The sequence below is a fragment of the Bubalus bubalis genome, chromosome 8 (assembly GCF_019923935.1).
Source record: "Bubalus bubalis isolate 160015118507 breed Murrah chromosome 8, NDDB_SH_1, whole genome shotgun sequence".
Lineage (NCBI taxonomy): Eukaryota > Metazoa > Chordata > Mammalia > Artiodactyla > Bovidae > Bubalus > Bubalus bubalis.
The window spans coordinates 20,870,592-20,891,365 of record NC_059164.1 but is presented as its reverse complement, the minus strand read 5'-3'; the positions used below and the strand labels follow the sequence as shown (position 1 = coordinate 20,891,365).

General features: G+C 38.7%; 1 long non-coding RNA gene across 1 annotated transcript; it reads left to right on the top strand.

Moving 5' to 3' along the window:
• Nucleotides 1–11,880: 11,880 nt before the first annotated feature.
• LOC123334664 lies at nt 11,881–20,200 on the top strand. Its single transcript, XR_006552670.2, has 3 exons — nt 11,881–12,015; nt 12,541–12,587; nt 19,788–20,200. It is a non-coding gene; the product is annotated as an uncharacterized LOC123334664 (long non-coding RNA).
• Nucleotides 20,201–20,774: the final 574 nt, after the last annotated feature.

Sequence of the window (20,774 nt, the reverse complement as noted above, 5' to 3'; positions counted from 1 at the left end):
GCCTGATGGAAAGCTGAGAAAATGCCACTCGAAGAAAGGTTCTGTAAGTCCCAAAGCTGAAGGTAAGCAAGTTCATCCTCTAAGCATCGCTCTCCATCACCCACTTCTGTGTATAACTAAGAATGTATTCTCTTTGTGGGGTTCTCTTAGAAGTTGCTAAGTTTGGCATCAAGTCTAGAATTTACACTATCTATTCTCTAAGGAAGAAGAAAGGTAGTCAGGGTGAAAGAAATTCCCAATGAGCAAACCTCCTCGCATGCCCTCTCTCTGGATCAATATATGAAAATGACTGGAGAATCTGATGCACAGAGGGGCCTGGTGGGCTACAGTCCACAGAGTTACAGAGAGTCAGACACGACTGAAGCAACTGAGCATGCAAGCACTCACTGTTCACTAAAAGACCATTGATGACAAATTCATACAACAGCACTAATGTGAAAGATTTGTAGAAAACAAAAATATGTTTGAGCTGGAAATGATCTGAAACAGTAACATAACAAAAATATAAAGCCAAATATACAACTTATATGAATTTTTAAAATAAGAAAGTTGAACTCCCATTGCATTTTTATTGCTTATTTTTCTTTCTTTATTTTACTTTAGCAAACTGTTTCAGGCTGTGTCACTAGTCTGGTAGAAATTATTTCTACACAATTACTCCAATGGAATACTTTGATGAAAAAGTCTGCCCAGTTCTGTTACTGTCATTGATTTTAAATGACTGAAAACTGCAGATGATCATAAAATTAGCTTATTGTGTCTAGTTCTGATATAAGAATTCTTAATTTATTTGTTCAGCTCTGATTCAACTCGGTTGAATTCTTGACAAACAGGAAGGAAAATTGTATGATGGAAGCGAGAGAGATAGGCAGTCACTAGTGGACATTTATACCTGTTGCAAACTGCACAATTGCTCTGAATATTATAATTTGATTTGAACTATTTTGGTCAAGCACAATGCTAATGTTCTTTCTGTTCATAATGAAAGTGAAAGTGAAAGTGTTAGTCACTTAGTCCTGCTTCATTCTTTGGGACCTCATGGACTGCAGCCCACCAGGCTCCTCTGTCCATGGAATTCTCCAAGCAAGAATACTGGAGTGGGTTGCCATTTCCTTCTCCAGGGGATCTTCTCGACCCTGGGATCGAATCCGGGTCTCCCACATTGTAGGCAGATTCTTTACTGTCTGAGCCACTGCTTCTATTCATACCAATAGCTGCCAAATAGATTGTGGGGTGGGATTAGATAACCATGTACAATTTTGTTCCCAGTATATAATGAAAGCAAGACTCACAACATTTGTATACAAAGCATTTATCAGGCAAGCCCTAAACAATTTATATAGTCTGATCTGTAAACTCCATGAATTCTACTATCTTGAGACTGATCAAGATAGTCCAACAATCTTAATAGTTAGTCCAAAACAGTCCAACAATCTTCCTGAGACAGGATTCTAAGACCCTTGGAATCTGTTAGTCAGTAAGAAACCCTCCAGAAACCAAGTTCTTGTTTCAAGATCCTTTTGAACTGTGGTGTTGGAGAAGACTCTTGAGAGTCCCTTGGACTGCAAGGAAATCCAACCAGTCCATTCTAAAGGAGATCAGCCCTGGGTGTTCTTGGAAGGAATGATGCTAAAGCTGAAACTCCAGTACTTTGGCCACCTCATGCAAAGAGTTGACTCATTGGAAAAGACTCTGATGCTGGGAGGGATTGGGGGCAGGAGAAGAAGGGGACAACAGAGGATGAGATAGCTGGATGGCATCACTGACTCGATGGACGTGAATTTGAGTGAATTCCGGAGTTGGTGATGGACAGGGAGGCCTGGTGTGCTGCAATTCATGGGGTCGTAAAGAGTCGGACACGACTGAGCGACTGAACTGAACTGAACTGAACTGAAGGGATACCATCCTAAAAATGCCAGCTACTGACCTTGCTAGATTTTCATATTTTAGTCCACCATATATTGAATGTCTTTAATTTCACCAGCGAGAGCCATCACGCTAATAACTCAGTATATTCAATGTATTAACTCACTGCCAGTTAGCAAAAGCTTCAAATGTTGTCTAAAGCACAGAGAGCAAAAGGGCTTCCATTACATATTTCAGGAAGGGCAGCCATTCTGAAATATTACTAAGAGAGTAAGAAGTGGATTTGCTGATGAAACAACCCATAGAAGTGAAGTCTGAACTAACCCATACTTAAATTCCCATTGCTCATACTGAAACAGTTTAAAGTAAATTACATTTTCTATAACAATATACTTTTGATTGTCTTTTGGCTTCTTTCTACTCTAAATATCATTATATTGTACAGTTTTCAGTATCTGTGTCCCAAAGTATCAGCTGTTACAGGGGAAAAAGTTTAAATATGTGGATGGGTTAATGTAAACTTCATTTTTACGGAATACTTGTTATACAAAGAGAATTTACTTAGTAGTTTGAAGGAACATTTACCTAGACTGGTTTGGGATCCCACATAAAAATGGGTTTTGTTGTTGATGTTGTTTTAGAACAGTATTTCTGGATGGGGCATGGCTGTTAAAGAGAAGGAAACTTAAAATATTCAGGAAAAACCTTATTTAAAATACAAATTAAGGGTTTCGTTAACTTATTGAAAATTCTTAACATTTCCAAAGTGTGCGTGAGGAAGAAACAGAGTGAATATATGGGTTTGATGATATCTATACAAATTTGATAGTCAGTACTTCTCTTGGACATTTTACTTCCTTTTATGATATCTTTAATTTCACACATGACAAAATGCAAATTAACTATCACTCAAAAATTGCTAATGAAAATGTAGTCTGTTGGCCATCTGGGTTCTTGTTAGAAAGATAAATTCTGGGGTTTCCCCTCAGTCTCAGGGAATCAGAACATCTTGAGGGACAGCCAGCAATGTGAGCTTTATTCTGACCCTCAAGATGATTCATAGTCAATGAAGTGTGAAAAATACTGATCTAAAAGTTATCAAGTATCTCCAGAGTCACTTCTTTGTATTCATATCAAATCTATTAAAGTAAAAGCTAGCCATTTAAGATATTGTTTGATAAATCCTCTCATTCTTACTGTGTGATTGAAAGCATAAAACTTGCAATGGTTGTTGTTGTTACTAAGTCATCCGACTTTTTGCAACTCCCTTAACTGCAGCACGCCAGGCTTCCCTGTCCTTCACTATCTCCCAGAGTTTGCTCAAATTCATGGCCACTGAGTCCCTGATGCCATCCAATCATCTCATCCTTTCTTCCTGCCCTCAATCTTTCCCAGCATCAGGGTCTTTTCCAATGAGTCAGCTCTTTGCATCAGGTGGCCAAAGGATTGGAGCTTTAGCTTCAGCATCCGTCTTTCCAATGAACATTCAGGGTCGATTTCCTTTGGGTTATAGCCTTTCAAATAAGGCAATATTCTGGCCCTTGCCCACTTGGGAATGGGGATTTATTGTGGGTTGTTATTAAACTATGCCAGCCCCAGTGAGACTCCTTTCTGAAGCTTAGGAGAAGTGACCTGGCCAAAGTTAACTCCATACTCATTCTATTCAGAGTTTCTTGGGTCATATGGTATACCTAGTCTTAAAGGTAGTGCACTTAATTTTTATATCAATCAGCTTGAAATAATATAATTAGAAAAGAAACTGGGAAAAATTCTTAGCAAATGATTAAATCCATAATTTAATAATGTCTTTGTTAATTTCATTTTACTCTGAGGCATTCAATTAAAGTGTCTGCAATAAAAGCTGCTGCTACACTGGAATCCTAAATCTTAAAAAAATAAATAAATAAAATAAGAAAGGAGGAGGAAGATAAAAACTATCTATATAAAAAGTACTGGGGGAGCGCATTGGAAAGAGAAATGGGCATTTCTCCTCATATGAGATGTTACCCTAGAAGACCTTATGTAAGTGAGAAAAGTAGAAGTGTTAGTCACTCAGACATGTCTGGCTCTTTGCGACTCCATAGACTGCAGCCCACCAGGCTCTTCTGTCCATGGAATTCTCCAGACAAGAATACTGGAGTGGGTAGCCATTCCCTTCTCCAAGGGATCTTCCTAACCCAGGGGTCAGACCCAGGTCTCCCACGTTGCAGGCAGATTCTTTACTGTCTGAGCCACCAGGGAAGCCCTGCTGCTGCTGCTGCTGCTGCTGCTGCTGCTGCTGCTGCGTCGCTTCAGTCGTGTCCGACTCTGTACGACCCCATAGACGGCAGCCCACCAGGCTCCCCCGTCCCTGGGATTCTCCAGGCAAGAACACTGGAGTGGGTTCAGGGAGGCACTAGAAGGGCTTATACTTGATTTTACCGCAGATGCTCACAGGTGTGTCCACATTTTCCCCGTCCTTGAGCACCGCATCCTGAGCTTTAGAAGAACTTATCATAGGAACAGAAGTTTCAATAATAACTTTAAAAAGTAAAACCAAGCCAGTTCAATCAATTTTTAGAGACTCAGAAAGATCCATGATTTATTATGTTAATATATGACCCTGTAATTATCTGAGACATTTACACTGATAACCATGGGATCCAGCATAAACAAACTAATCCATATGTGAATACACTTTCTGGCATTTAAGTGGATTCATAAAATTAGATTATATTGTTAAGTGTAAGTGTACATTATGGCCTAAGACTGGTCTTTTAAGTAGTTTGAATATTAATCAAGACAGCAGAGGAAGCACTACATTTCTAGAAGAAAACAGGGTTTGGAATAAAATCAAATTATAAATGTTTTACTTCTATTGATTCAAAGGTTACTCTACTGAAGAACTTATAATTACTAGCCTTTCAGTTTAATGTGAAATACTCAAAGCTTGCCAGTAATTATTTAAAATTATAATAAAGTATTTATTAATATAGAATTTTATAGCAAAAATGATAAAATTTTATGAAGTCAAAAGATTGAATTTAAATAATAATGAAATCAATTAAACAAAAATCATGCGACTTTCCCAGTAATTAAGGTTATAAAATGCTATCAATAGTAACTTAGCTATATATGTTGAGTGTCTGCATTTACATTATGTTATAGCTATCTTATATACTAGAAGGTTATCTTAATCTTGAATTTTTAAGGCAATGGAGGTTTGTTTCAAAGACCACCAATAATCAATTTCTAAGTATAAAGCTGAATGGAAAATTTTTAGAAAAACAAATTACATTTTTAATTGGTTATTAGTTATGAGTTAGTTATGAATGGGTGATAAGCATACATACAGATTTTTGAGGCACCTTCAAATAATTTCTCTAAAATAAATTAATCAATTATACAATATTTTAAAATTCAAAAATAGTCTTGGTTCCTTGTGACAGAAAAGGCTCCCTTGACTATTTAATCTGCTATTTAAATTATCCAGTATCAATCCTTGTGAATTTTGAACAGGTTATCAGAGAGGGTTAACATTGCCAAAAGCATGAGATAACTCCTAGTTACTCCTGCTATAACTGCCTTAATTTACAGTTCACTATTCATAGGAATTGATGTATTTAGAGGAATATCACCATTCTAATTGTCATTATTTGTTTTCACTCCTCTGGGTACTAATGTCATATTGGTGCCAAAGATTCCATTACCTTCTCAAAGGGCACATATTCTTCTGTAAGTACTATTTTGATTCTTCTGACTTGGGAACAATACATTATACAGGTATATGAGCCTGAGGGCAGTTTCTGGATGTACACATGTTAAGTTGCTTCAGTCATGTCTGACTCTGTACCACCCCATGGACTGTAGCCTATCAGGCTCCTCTCTCCATGGGATTCTCCAGGCAAGAACATTGGAGTGGGTTGCCATTTCCTTCTCAAGAGTATCTTCCTGACCCAGGGATTGAAGCTGTGTCTCTTACATCCCCCTCATTGGCAGATGGGTTCTTTACCACTAGCACCACCTCTGGATGTATATGGAGATGTAATTGATTAGCTGTATGTCACACTTCCTTGGAGAAGAGCATGGCAACCCATTCCAGTATTTGTGCCTGAAGAATCCCATGGACAGTGGAGCCTGGTGGGCTGCAGTCCATGGGGTCGCAAAGAGTCAGACAGGACTGAAGCGACTTAGCAAGCAAGCAAGCAATGTTGCACTTCCTTTCTGCACTTTGGTACACAGCCTGGTTTTGTTAAGTTGGGCTTTGGGGTTTTATGTGCCACTTAAAGTAACATGTGGTATTCTACATGATTTCCTAGAAGTAGTTGCATACATAGAAATGCTAGAAACTGTGAAATCAAATAAAACTTGGTTCAAATACTTGATTCAGATCTTTGCTAGTTATAACCCTTAGGTAAGTTATTAAGCTTTCTGGGATTTTAAACCCATGGTATTTATAATTTGTACAGACTCAGTTGTGTGAGTCATTTGGTAAAATGCCTAACATGTGATATGTGTTCACTGCATGCTAAATCACTCAGTTATGTCCGACTCTGCGACCCTGTGGACTGTAGCCCTCCAGGTTCCTCTGTCCATGGGATTCTCCAGGCAAGAATACTGGAGTGGGTTGCCATGCCCTTCTCCAGGGGATCTTCCCAACCCAGGGATTGAACCCACATCTCTTACATCTCCCGAACTGGCAAATGGGTTCTTTACCACTGCTAAGTCGCTTCAGTCATGTCCGACTCTGTGCGACCCCATAGACGGCAGCCCACCAGGCTCCCCCGTCCCTGGGATTCTCCAGGCAAGAACACTGGAGTGGGTTGCCATTTCCTTCTCCATTAGTGCCATTTAAATAGCATTTAGTACATTATTATTCTTGACTATAGCATAACGTCACATTACTTAGTGGACATAATTTTGATACCTTTTTAAAACTTCCTTGGCTACATTAGTAAATACTGGAATAATAGTGTAACACTGTCTTTCAAATCCTTTAGGAGTTCCCAACTAGGCCTACATGAAGCAAGAACATCCAGACTCATGGCTTCATTACTTCCAAATGTTTCAACAATTCATTTGCCTATTTGATAACATGAATCCATAAGTACAATGCATCAGTTGCCTCTGGGAGGAAGGTTCAAGAGAGAGGGAGGGAGGTTCAAGAGGTATACCTATGGTTGATTCATGTTGATGTTTGGCAGAAACCAACACAATACTGTAGAGCAATTATCCTTCAACTAAAGATAAATAAATATTAAAAATGTATAAAACAAACAAAAAAGCCTCTGGAGATACCAAGACTGAGGATGCCTCCAATGAAGTCCTCATCACTTGCTTAGGCCCACAATGAAGACATTTTACTCTTAATAGTCTCATACCATCTCTCTAAAAAAAAAATCAGAATTATGCTCATAAAACAGTAGGTACATGATTCCAAACCTCATTGAAAGTATAGTCTTATAAACATTAATTTTATCTTGTAATGTTTATTATCTGAGTTGATCAAATCATGGAGCCATATGAAGACCAATTAGAAAATTCATATTATTCATGCATGTGCCTTATTATGTTTTCATGAGTTATCTGTTAATGGATACACATATTTAAAGCAAAATATCAGTCATAAAGCATAAGAAGGAATCTATAAGCAATTATAGTTTGGTGTAGAACAACTCATAACTCTCAAAATAGTGTCATCATGCACATTTCAAGATGAGTTCTTGAGACAAACAAGAATGTCTCTGAAAGAAAAATATAAGAACCAAAATGTTCATGTTTAATTGCTTTAATGATGATTTTGAAAAACTACATTCTCAAGTGGGGCCTTCCCAGGTGGTACTAGTGCTAAAGAACCTGCCTGCCAGTGAAGGAGACTAAAGAGACACGGGTTTGATTCCTGAGTCAGGAAGACCCCCTGGAGAAGGAAATGGCAACCCACTCCAGTATTCTTGCCTGGCGAATCCCCATGGACAGAGAAGCCTGGCAGGCTACAATCCATGGGGTCACACAGAGTCGGACACGACTGAAGCAACTCAGCGTGCACATTGTCAAATAGAAACTGGCATAATGTTCCCTACTTCAAGAAAGGGTACCTTTATTCAAAACAAAAGCTCAGTGATTTTTGAGTGATTATACTGCACAGAAGTACAAAATGTCTCTGAAACCATAGCTGTTTACAAGGCTAGACTTTTTGGCACATATTTTGTTGAAACCTGCCAAATAGGTGCTTTCTAAACATGTTCCATTCTGAATGCAGCCAGGAACCATATTTGGTTTATGGCTTATATTCGAAAGCAAATGTTATACTAAGTAAGAGCAGTGTTTATATATTTTCCATGTCGTAACTCTTCAGTAAGCAACACTGTCCAGAACTTTCCCTTTTCTGACCAAAGCAACTTAGGGTAATTTGTGAAGCCCAATGGTCAGAACACCATGTCAGTTACATAGAAGACGGGTCCTTAGGACTAGAGCATCCTTTGGCAAAGAGGACTGAGAAGTCATTACAAATGATTTCTAGTCACATTACGCCCGTGGAGACAGAGGAGAAGGAAAAAAGGGGTGTTTGAAAACACAGACTGGAGTGGATATAAAATAGAATAACTAACACTCACCAACTCTTAGAATAGTCACTCTTTTCTGTTAAATATTAATGTAATTTACATGTATTTGATCTACTCATTTGCTTATTTTTCTTCATGCTATTGCCACTAGAATGGGTATTAAAAGTTTATACAGCAAAACTCAGAGACAGAAAAGGCCACCTCACACTGTGTAATGGACTGCACTATATTTTAATATATATTAAAACTCTTTATGACATTATTTGTACATGGCACATAATGTTTGATTATGAAAACTGCTAAGAAACTTGGTCAAAATCAGACAAACTTTATTTTCTCTCACATATTTCCTAACCCTGTTCAAAGTTAAATTCTTGCAATTAAAATTCTGTTGAATGTAAAACTTAAAGGAAAAAATTCAAATTATTTATATTGTAACATATTAATATTTTATAGGGTTTTGTGAAAAATATTTAATTTTCCATAAATATGAATGACAATGTATGTCTTTTTCATTGATGAGAATACTTTTTAACCATTACTAGAGACCTTTTGGAGAAGGCAATGGCACCCTACCCCAGTACTCTTGCCTGGAAAATCCCATGGACGGAAGAGCCTGGTGGGCTGCAGTCCATGGGGTCACTGGGAGTCAGACACGACTTCACTTTCACTTTCACTTTTCACTTTCCTGCATTGGAGAAGGAAATGGCAACCCACTCCATTGTTCTTGCCTGGACAATCCCAGGGATGGTGGAGCCTGGTGGGCTGCCGTCTATGGGGTCGCACAGAGTTGGACACGACTGAAGCAACTTAGCAGCAGCAGCATAGACCTTTAACTCCAACATAGTTAAGGATTGTTTTTCCAACTCTTACTGAGAACTACAAACCTTTTTCAAAGCAAATCTAACTGAAAATAATTCACTGTTAACTTCAAAAACTGTATATGTTTATAAGAAGGTATTACTGGCACTTTGAAGGAAGCTGGTCTTCCAATTCTCTGGGAGAAATTAGCAAATTAACTTTCTTCAGAAGGTAACATAATTTTATTATTCAATCAAAGAATCTCTTACTTATAAAACATGTTAGTGACTTTGCTCCTGCTACCCAGAGTTCTCATTCCTCTTTCGTGTTGCCTTTTCTCAGCTCCTGTGTAAACACACACTTCGCCTCTACACACTTATTATGTGCACAAATTCATCCATGTCAGCTGTTTCCACCATCAGCTGAATACTGAAGACCCTATAATCAACTCCTGTGGAGTCCCCCTCTCTCCTGCACTTGTCTGCCTACTGATAACGGTGCCCCTGTGTCTAGTTCCCACTCCAGGTCACCACCCATGCAATCCCTCAAAACCACACATCCATCCAGTTCACTCGCCTTCTTTAAATCCTTTAATGACGTTGGTGCTGGAAGAACAACAGTAATACTGAAAAGGCCTGCTGACTATCACATATCAAATTTTAAACAAGACAGATGTTCACATGTAGACAGGACCTTGCAAGTGAGGGCAAATATGATTTGATTTCTTTGCCCAGCTTCTACTCCATATCCAACAAAAGGTCATAATCTTCTGTCTGAGGTTCTGTATCCATAAATGCTTTCTTTGATTCACACTCTATCTACTCTAATAAAAAGTCAGTCCCTTCATTGTTTTATACACCCACACATTAATACACACACATGCATACACACACACATACAAGACTGAAGAGGCACCTGCCCTGTGACTGGCTTTCTCCCATCCATCTTCTCTCTCTTTCTCCAGCTACACCTCTTCAGAACAAATTCCACTCCTCGTCACTCTGGGATTATTGTAAGTGCATTTTCACTCTTGAGCATGATTATTCATTCTTATTCCCCATTCCACGCACATTTAATGATGTATTTTGTAAACAAAGAATAATTCTAGTGAATAATATTTTTAACTTTATTACCTTATTCTAAATGTTGAGGAAGAATGTAAGAAGCAGAAAATAATACAATATAAAGAAGAGAAAATACGAGGACAGTTTCAATTTAGGAGGAAAAAAAAAAGACCTGAAAATTCTAAGAGAACAATAATATTTTTCCACAAAGGTTTTCCACACTAGATAACTTTAAATTGCGGTCCTTTGCTGGAAATAAACATTTCTAAATTATCTACCCTGATCTAAGATTGTCATCCCACCGTCAAGAAGAATATTGAAAAATCATTGCATTAACAAATAGCCAGTGAGAGTTCAATGAATACTTATTGCAGTACACTGAATTAAGGCTATAGAGAAGATTCTGGCCTCAACTTTTTTTAGAAAGAGTTTTGCCTTAAATCACAATACACTCTCCTTTTCTGTGTGTGTTGGGGTGCGGGGGGTGGTAATGGTTACCTTGGATCCCTCCCACTCATCCTTCTCTGCTTCTCACAAGAGAGAAAGCCCTAAGTAGCCTGTACATTATTTTCTTCTCCCATGACCCCACCCCAACCCTGATCAAGGTATGATAGTGAATGTTGTTGTTTAGTCACTAAGTCGTGTCCAACTCTTTTGAGACCCCATGACTACAAGCCAACCAGGCTCCTCTAACCATGGGATTTCCCAGCCAAGAATGAGTTGCCATTTCCTTCCTTCCTTGATCAAATCCACATCTTCTGTATTGCCAGGTGGGTTCTTTACCACTGAGCTGTCAAGGAAGCCTATAATAGTGAATAGCACATTTCAAAGAGAAACACCCTTAAGTTCCACCCTTTAGGGCTTCCCTTGTGGCTCAGCTGATAAAGAATCTGCCTCCAATGCCGGAGACCTGGGTTCGATCCCTGGGTTGGGAAGACCCTCTGCAGAAGGGAAAGGCTACCCACTCCAGTATTCTGGCCTGGAGAATTCTATGGCCTATATAGTCCATGGGGTCTCAAAGAGTCGGACACAACTGACCGACTTTGACTTCACTTAGGTCTCAAGGGACCTGAGAGAAAAGTAAACAGAAAGAGAAATAGCAATGTGGCTTTCTGTCCACACTAAAAGTTTCACTGTCCACACAGTTCTAGGGGCTTCTCACAGTTCGTAAGTATGGTTAGAAAAAAAAAAAAATGGATAGCCATAAAATTATTTATCTTCATTTATAGCTCATCAAGAAAAGGGGAAAAAAAAAACCTATAAAATGCCGAGAAATTTCACTATTTGACATTTTCAACTTAAAAAAAATCTATTTAGGTAAATAGCTTGCTTTCACTAAAATATAGTTATTCTAACTAGCTGTAAATTAACGATTTTTTACACAGGAGACTCTTGAGAACCACAAAGAACGCCCTCCCCTCAGATGTGAGTATTTCACAAGCACCTGGCAGCTCACTGGCCTATAATAAGTAACAGGCAACTTGGCTGAGGCGCTAATCAGAGTCATGGGGGAAGCACTCCTTCAGTGAGTGGCTGGCAGCATAGTATCTCTAACACAATAAGGCTTTGTACAAGACTTTGCATATCAACAGCCAGTGGGGGTGTGTGTGTGACAATAGCTTGTGAAAGACTTTCACAGTGTTTACATCACAGGGAGAACATTCTGGTGAGCACCTAGGTGCAATCTGAAACTCAGCTGCCTGGGTGAACATCTTACCACCACCACTAAGTAACCATCGAGGGTGAGTTCCTCAGCCTCTCTGTACTTCAGTTTTCTCAACTTCAGAATAAGAACAATAATCATATCATCCACTTCACCGGGTTGCTGAGAGGATTTGGAAAGGCTTGACATGGTGCATGGTGTGCTATAGTGATCTATACACTATACATATATATAGTATATAGACTATACATATATGATCTATACACTACACATATATAGAGTATATAGTATATATAGCATATATGTATAGGTCTATCTATATATATGTAATATAATTTTATAAGTAAAAATAATGATGAGCCTTCAAAGATTATATATAGACAATTATTTTATGCTCTATTTTATTGTGAAAATATTATGCATCATTCTATTTGAAAATACTGGACTCCAGAAGTTCTTGGGAACACTGGGTCCCAGGTGTCCACTCTATTATTCCATATTGCCTGTGGTTCCTGGGATTCTAGGAAGAGATTAATTCCTGTTGTTTTGGTGTATAGACTATATATTAATATAGTAATAAAATAATTATATTTTTATGTTTCAGATATAAGGAAAATGGAAATCTAAGAGTCAGGAAGAGGCCGATCATTGGTAATATGGCTTCATTTGTTACTTTTCACTTTTTAGGCACTGATTTTTTTTTCCTTTGTTCATACAATTGATAATTTGAAAGAACAATATTGAGTACAGATATATATTAGGATTTTTTTCCCTCTGATATAATTTTTTCAAGGTAATGCTGAGGACCTAAAAGCTGGCTACTGTGTAAAAATTGATAATAAATTCTCATTGTGAGAATCTGATGTCAAATCCCTTTAGAATCATCACAACTTTTCATAGTTACTCAAGATTTCACATAGTGATTCAAATATGAATGAATTTTTAATAGCTTAGTTTCATATGGGCCATCTCCATTGATAGTACATGCTCTAATACCTTCTAGAATGGTCAGCTTTGTGGATGCTAATGGTAACTAATAATGAATGAGAGAGAGGCTTCCCTTAGTGGCTCAGTGGTAAGAATCTGCCTGCAATGCAGGAGACGCAGGAGATGCAGGTTCAATTCCTGGGTTGAGAAGATCCTCTGGAGGAGGAAATGGCAACCAACTCCAGTATTCTTGCCTGGAAAACTCCATGTACAGAGGAGCCTGTAGGGCTACGGTCCATGGGGTCACAAGGAGTTGGACACAACTGAAGCGACTGAGCACTCAACAAACCAACACCAGGCATCCCTGGTGGCTCAATGGTAAAGAATCTGCCTGCCGGTGCAGGAGATGTGGGTCTGATCCCTGAATCAAGAAGATTCCCCGGAGCAGGAAATGGTAACCCACTCCAGTACTTTTGCCTGGGAAATCCCATAGACACAGGAACCTGGCGGGTAACAGCCCATAGGGTCACAGAGAGTCATACACAACTTAGCAAATAAATAACACCAATAAACCAAAACCAACAGAGGATGAGAGCAAATGGTCACATGACACATGACAGAGTTGAGCTTTGACCTCCACCTGTAATTCTCTCAATAGAGTCAAGAATAACACCACTATGTTTAAATGCCTTCAAAGATTATACAGTAATTTATAGTTTTGAGAAATTCTTTCCTTCAATTAATGTATTCCTTGTTCTCATAAATTGCCTGAGAAGAAATTAGGATGCTGGATTTCAGACATGTTGAGAGTTTGTCCAAGATCATAGGGATTTTAACATAGAAACATTCACACTTGCAGCCAGATTTCTTCTCACTATCCCCCAGCTTTCTAGTATGCATTCCTTCTCCTCAGATAACAATAATCAAATGCTCATGTTTTATGACTAGTCCTAGCATTTTTCTTTGATTTAGCTGTTGAAATCTGAGAACACAAAGTACAGCTGCTGCTTCCCAGAGACCTGAGCCACTTTTTGACCTTGGCAATGTAGTTCAAGCAGAGGGAAATTCAACCATGAATGTTTATCCATCTGCCCAATTCCTTATTCATTTCCCCTGGGCTCTGATTCCCTGGACACCCACAGTTTCCCTATGGGCCTCACATGCATCTTTCCAGTACAAGCTGAATATTTAGAATTTAAATCAGAATCTGATCTTTTCTGTGTATCCATTACATCATAAAAGTCAAACAAGTTCTTGTCATTAAACCTAATGTTACGTGCTGTCTCCCTCTATTTTGGTTACCATTTATCTTCATTTGTAAACTTTCATGTTCTTCTCAATTTTATCCATGGTATTAGCACTTTGAGGTTATTTATATGATACGTTTTTACCCTAAAATCACTCAACAAAACCATTCTGAAAAAAAGCACTAGTCACAGTAGCAAGGACATGGAAGCAACCTAAATTTCCATCAACAAAGGGACGGACAAAGAAGATGTGGTACATATACACAAAGGAATATTACTCAGGCATTAAAAAGAATGAAACAATGCCATTTGCAGCATGAGGTCACAGAGAGTCAGACACAGCTGAAGTGACTTAGCACGCACACATGCACGAAGGGACCAAGAGATTGTCATACTTAGGGAAGATAGCCAGACACAGAAGGAGAAATTTTGTATGACACCCTTTATATGTGGAATCAAAAAAGAAATGATACAAATGGCTTATTTATGAAACAGAAACAGACTCACAGACTTGGAGAATGAACCTATGGTTGCAAGTGAGGGGGGATGGGGAGAAGACACAGTTAGGGAGTTTGAGATCAACATGCAACTCTGCTATATTTAAAATGGATAACTACTGCATAGCACAGGCTGCTCAAAGTTGTGTGGCAACCTGGATGGGAGGGGAGACTGGGGAGGATGGACACATGTATATGTACAGCTGAGCCCCTTTGCTGTTCACCTGAAACTATCACAACATTGCTAATTGGCTATACTATAATATAAAATTTAAAGTTTCATAAAAACATTTCATTTTTCCTCATTATGAATTATGACTGACATGGTCCTCTACTACTTTAAAATCCCTCCAAATTAACTTAAACTTAAGCTTTCCCATTCCTAGTCATATTCATTCTAATACAGCGAGTGCCACAGCGAAGTATTCAGCTTCTTGAAAAAGATCAAGCATAAACAGGTGGAAACACACTTTCAGTATCAGGTTTATATTCAGCAACTGATGATGTCACAACATTCCAATTTTTCAACGGTATGAACGTGGGCAAGCATCTAACATATTTTAAAAAATATTTTATATCTCTATTTATCAAGATGCTGTGTGTATATAAGTTTCAGGACCATGAGCATTGGCCTGTATATTCCACACTACTTTCTGTTCAATGTAGCCAACTAAGTGCTTCTGAAACAATAAATGATACTACTTTTCACATTTTTGTAATGAACTCTCAGGCTAACAGAGTAGTTACTTCAAACAGTAAAAGTGCCAAACAAAGCACTGCATTTATAGTGACTGAATTATATATTGTTGTTGTTCAGACACTAAGTTGTGTACAGGTATCTGTGACCCCATGGACTTCGCATGGCATGCTCCTCTATCCTTCACTATCTCCCAGAGTTTGCTCAAATTCATGTCTATTGAGTCAGTGATACTAACTAACCATCTCATCCTCTGCTGCCCCTTCTCCTCCTGCCTTCAAGCTTTCCCAGCCTCAGGGTGTTTTTCAGTAAGTTGGCTCTTTGCATCAGGTGGTCAAAATATTGGAGCTTCAGCTTCAGCAAAAGCCCTTCCAGTGAATATTCAGGGTTGATTTCCTTTAGGATTGACTGGTTTGATCTGCATACAGCCCAGGGACTCTCAAGAGTCTCTTTTCCAGCACCATAATTCAAAAGCATCAATTCTTAGTGCTCAGCCTTCTTTATTATATGTAAATTCTGATAAATGATCATTTACAAATATTTAGGGATCAAGGAGGGGATCTCTAAGGTTCCTTTTTACAGGACTGCCAAAATACTTAAAAAGATGATAACCATGAGAATGGACGGGGTTATCTGCCTTCTAAATCTAAATCTGAAAGGGAGCTATGCATTGTTATTGCTAACTACAGAGCCAAACTGAGAGGACTGGTATCTACATCTGTGACTAAAGAGCTGCACAGGTATGGGACCTGATCAGAGTCCACACATGGGGCTTACCCTGTCTATGCCCAGTCTGCCTAAGGATTCCTGAGCCACAGGAACTCCTCTGCCTTCCAAGCCCTTGGCAAAATAGATTTACAGTGCAGAAAGAATAAAAAGAGAAAATTGAAATTATCTCTAATCTATTCATGCATGACCCCAGGATCAATACTGAATATTTTTTAAAATTTGGTCTATCAATTGATGTGTCAAATGACAAAATTTTTTACAGGATAATTTTGCAATAAATACCAATATGTTTTAAAACTTACCTATAATATGACGCAAAAACTGTAACTCTACAATTTTATTTTTAGGCAATAATTAGAAATTCACAGAAAGACTCCTGTGTATGTAGTGAAGCATATATATATATATCTGTTTGTGAGTATTTACATATTTTTTCATATATATGTTTGTGTCTATACACAAATACATAATCATTTTATTTAAAATATCATAAGAGCATTTTCCTAAATTTATAATAATTCTACATCATTTAAATGGTTACACAGTGTACATTTTATTAGGCAGACATGTTAATTTTTTTAATTAATTGGTCTTCCACAATCACACTTTAGTTTCTATTCTTTTCTTCATAAACAAAGCTGTAAAATATTATTTTTGTGTAAATATCTGTGTATCTGTCTCTAAATCTTCTTTTAAGACAGATTTTGTGTGTGAAGAATTGCTGGCTGTTACATCTTGATGGTTTGAAGCACAACCTGGAATAAAGATTGCCGGGAGAAATATCAATGACCTCAGATATGCAGATGAAACCACCATTATGGCAGAAAGTGAAGAAGAACTAAAGAGCCTCTTGATAAAAGTGAAAGAGGAGAGTGAAAAAGTTGGCTTAAAGCCCAACACTCAGAAAACTAAGATCATGGCATCCGGTCCCATCACTTCATGGCAGATAGATGGGATAACAGTGGAAACAGTGGCTGACTTTATTTTTCTGGGCTCCAAAATCACTGCGGATGGTGATTGCAGCAATGAAATTAAAAGATGCTTACTCCATGGAAGGAAAGTTATGACCAACCTATACAGCACATTAAAAAGCAGAGACATTATTTTGTCAACCAAGGTCTTTCTAGTCAACATTATTGTTTTTCCAGCAGGCATTTATGGATGTGAGAATTGGACTATAAAGAAAGCTGAGCGCCGAAGAATTGATGCTTTTGAACTGTGGTGTTGGAGAAGACTCTTGAGAGTCCCTTGGACTCCAAGGAGATCCAACCAGTCCATCCTAAAGGAGATCAGTCCTGGGTGTTCATTGGAAGGACTGATGTTGAAGCTGAAACTCCAATACTTTGGCCACCTGATGCGAAGAGCTGACTCATTTGAAAAGACCCTGATGCTGGGAAAGACTGAGGGCAGGAGGAGAAGGGGACGGCAGAGGATGAGATGGCTGGATGGCATCACTGACCTGATGGACATGAGTTTGGGTAGGCTCCAGGAGTTGGTGAAGGACAGGGAGGCCTGGTGTGCTGCAGTTCATGGGGTTGCAAAGAGTCAGACAGGACTGAGCGACTGAACTGAATGGAACTAGCGGAGAGATTATTTTGTCTTCAGTTCAGTTCAGTCGCTCAGTCCTGTCTGACTCTTTGCAACCCCATGAACTGCAGTACACCAGGCCTCCCTGTCCTTCACCAACTCCTGGAGCCTACCCAAACTCATTTCCATCAGGTCAGTGATGCCATCCAGCCATCTCATCCTCTGCCGTCCCCTTCTCCTCCTGCCCTCAGTCTTTCCCAGCATCAGGGTCTTTTCAAATGAGTCAGCTCTTCGCATCAGGTGGCCAAAGTATTGGAGTTTCAGCTTCAACATCAGTCCTTCCAATGAACACTCAGGACTGATCTCCTTTAGGATGGACTGGCTGGATCTCCTTGTAGCCCAAGGGACTCTCAAGAGTCTTCTCCAACACAACAGTTCAAAAGCATCAATTCTTCGGCGCTCAGCTTTCTTTATAGTCCAATTCTCACATCCATAAATGCCTGCTGGAAAAACAATAATGTTGACTAGACAGACCTTGGTTGACAAAATAATGTCTCTGCTTTTAATGTGCTGTCTAAGTTGGTCATAACTTTCCTTCCAAGGAGTAAGTGTCTTTTAATTTGATGGCTGCAATCACCATCTGCAGTGATTTTCAGATAATATAAATTTTGAACTTTTGTTTTCCTCATATTTGTTGACCAATATGTCACTACCTTTTTATCCCTTGGGCTTCCCTTGTGGCTCAGCTGGTAAAGAATCTGCCTGCAATGTGGGAGACCTGGGTTCGATTCCTGGGTTGGGAAGATCCCCTGGAGAAGGGAAAGGCTACCCACTCCAGTATTCTGGCCTGGAGAATTCCAGGGACTGTATAGTCCATGGGGTCACAAAGAGTCGGACACGACTGAGCGACTTTCATGGTCACGTTTTTACCCCTTAGTTAATTACCATCATGTTTCTTACCCAGTTTTTAAAATTATTCTTGCTTTCATTTAGATTTGAAAATTCATTATATATTAAGGATTAATACATTGTTTTTGTTTAGTTGCTAAGTCATGTCCAACTCTTTGTGACCCTATGGACTGCTGCCTGCCAGGCTTCTCTGTCCATGGGATTTTTCAGTCAAGAATACTGAAGTGAGCTGCCATGCCCTCCTCCAGGAGATCTTCCTGACCCAGGGATCTAACCCCCATCTCTTTCATCTCCTGCATTGGTAGGCAGATTCTTTACCACTAGCTCCACCTGGAAAGTCTGATTATTACATTACTTAGTGATTAATTAATGACTACTATCACTAGTAAATGATATATATTTTTTTGCTATATTTTCAGAATAAACTCTTAGGCTAAAAGAACAGTTACTTTAAACAGTCAAAACACTATGTTTTCAGCAGTTTGACATATATGTTTTTAATTTTTACACCCATTTCTTTTGACAGTCTGGAATCATTGAGGCCACATTCTAGGAAACAGAAGTTTCAATGTTTTTCAACAAACTAGCTCTGCATGTGCATGCATGCTCAGTTACTTCAGGCATGTCTGACTCTTTGAGACCCCATGGACTGTAGCCCACCAGGCTCCGCTATGCATGGGATTCTCCAGACAAGAGTACTGGAGTGGGTTGCCATGCCCTCTTCCAGGAGATCTTCCCTATTCAGGGATCAACTCCACGTCTCCTGCATCTCCTGCACTACAGGCAGATTCTTTACAGCTGAGCCACCAGAGAAGCCCATTCGTTTTGCATAATAAAGCTTAAAAATTATTTCTCTGGGAAAGTATTCTCTAGTGGTAAAAAACTATTTAATAAGGATGCTTTGACTCTGATTTCTTTATTTCTGGGGTTTTTTTAGTCATTTTTTTAATGCCTCATCTGTCCACATCACTCACAGTCAACATTTCACCTGGACTCATATTATTAGAAAATCATTATATAATATATAAATAGGTGACCTAAAGATAAAATATCATTTATCCCAATTCTGACTTTCTTAAACCAAGGTTACTTATATTGGTACAAATGTAATTGTGGTTTTAGAATTGCTAAACTTTGCCATTTGAGACTGGAATACATTCTTAAAGACGTGTGGTTATGTTACACATCGTTTTAATGTGCATTTCTCACTTTATGATTTTAGTTAATGACTTATTACTTGCTGTTTATTTTATATTTATTTTAAACTATGGAAATGATGTTAGACAAAAAGAAAATTTGAGTGATTTTCTTATTTCAGTTCAATATGGGTCATAAAGCAGCTGAGACAACTCAAAACATCAACAGTACATGGGGCCCAGGGACTACTAACAAATGTACAGTGTAGTGCTGGTTCAAAAAGTTTTGCCAAGGAGACAAGAGCCTTGAAGATGAGGAGCATAGTGGTTGGCCATTAGAAGTTGGCCATCAGAAGTTGACAACCACCAACTGAGAAGTTCATCAAAGCTGATTCTCTTACAACCACACAAGAAGCCAAAGAACTCACTGTTGACCATTCTATAGTCTTTCATCATTTGAAGCAAATTGGAAAGGTAAAAAAGCTATAAGTGGATGCCTCTGACTACAAATCAAAAAAAAAATTCATTGTTTTGAAGTGTTGTCTTTTCTTACTGTATGCAACAACAAACCATCTTTTGATTATGACATGCAACGAGCAGTGGACTGCATATGACAGCCGGCAATGTCTAGTTCATTGGCTGGACCGAGAAGTTCCAAAGCACTTCCCAAAGCCAAACTTGCAACAAAAAAGGTCATGGGTCACTATTTGGTGGTCTGCTGCTGATATGATCCATGACAGCTTTCTTAATCCCAGCAAAGTGATTTCATCTGAGAAGTATGCTCACAAATCAATGAGATGCACTGAAAACTGCAGGCCTGCAGCTGATCAACAGAGAGGGCCCAATTCTCCATGACAATGCCCAACCACACGTCACACAACCAGGACTTCAAAAGTTGAAAGAATTGGGCTACAAGGTTTTGCCTCAACTGCCATATTCATCTGACCTTTTGCCAAACAACTACTACTTATTCAAGCATCTCCACAACTTTTTGCAGAGGAAATGTTTCCACAACCAGCCTGAGGCAGAAAATGCTTTCCAAAAGTTTGTCAAATCCTGATCATGGATTTTTATGCTATAGGAATAAACAAACTTATTCCTCATTGGCAAAAATGTACTGATTGTAATTGTTTCTATCTTGATTCAGAAAGATGTGTTTGAGCCTAGTT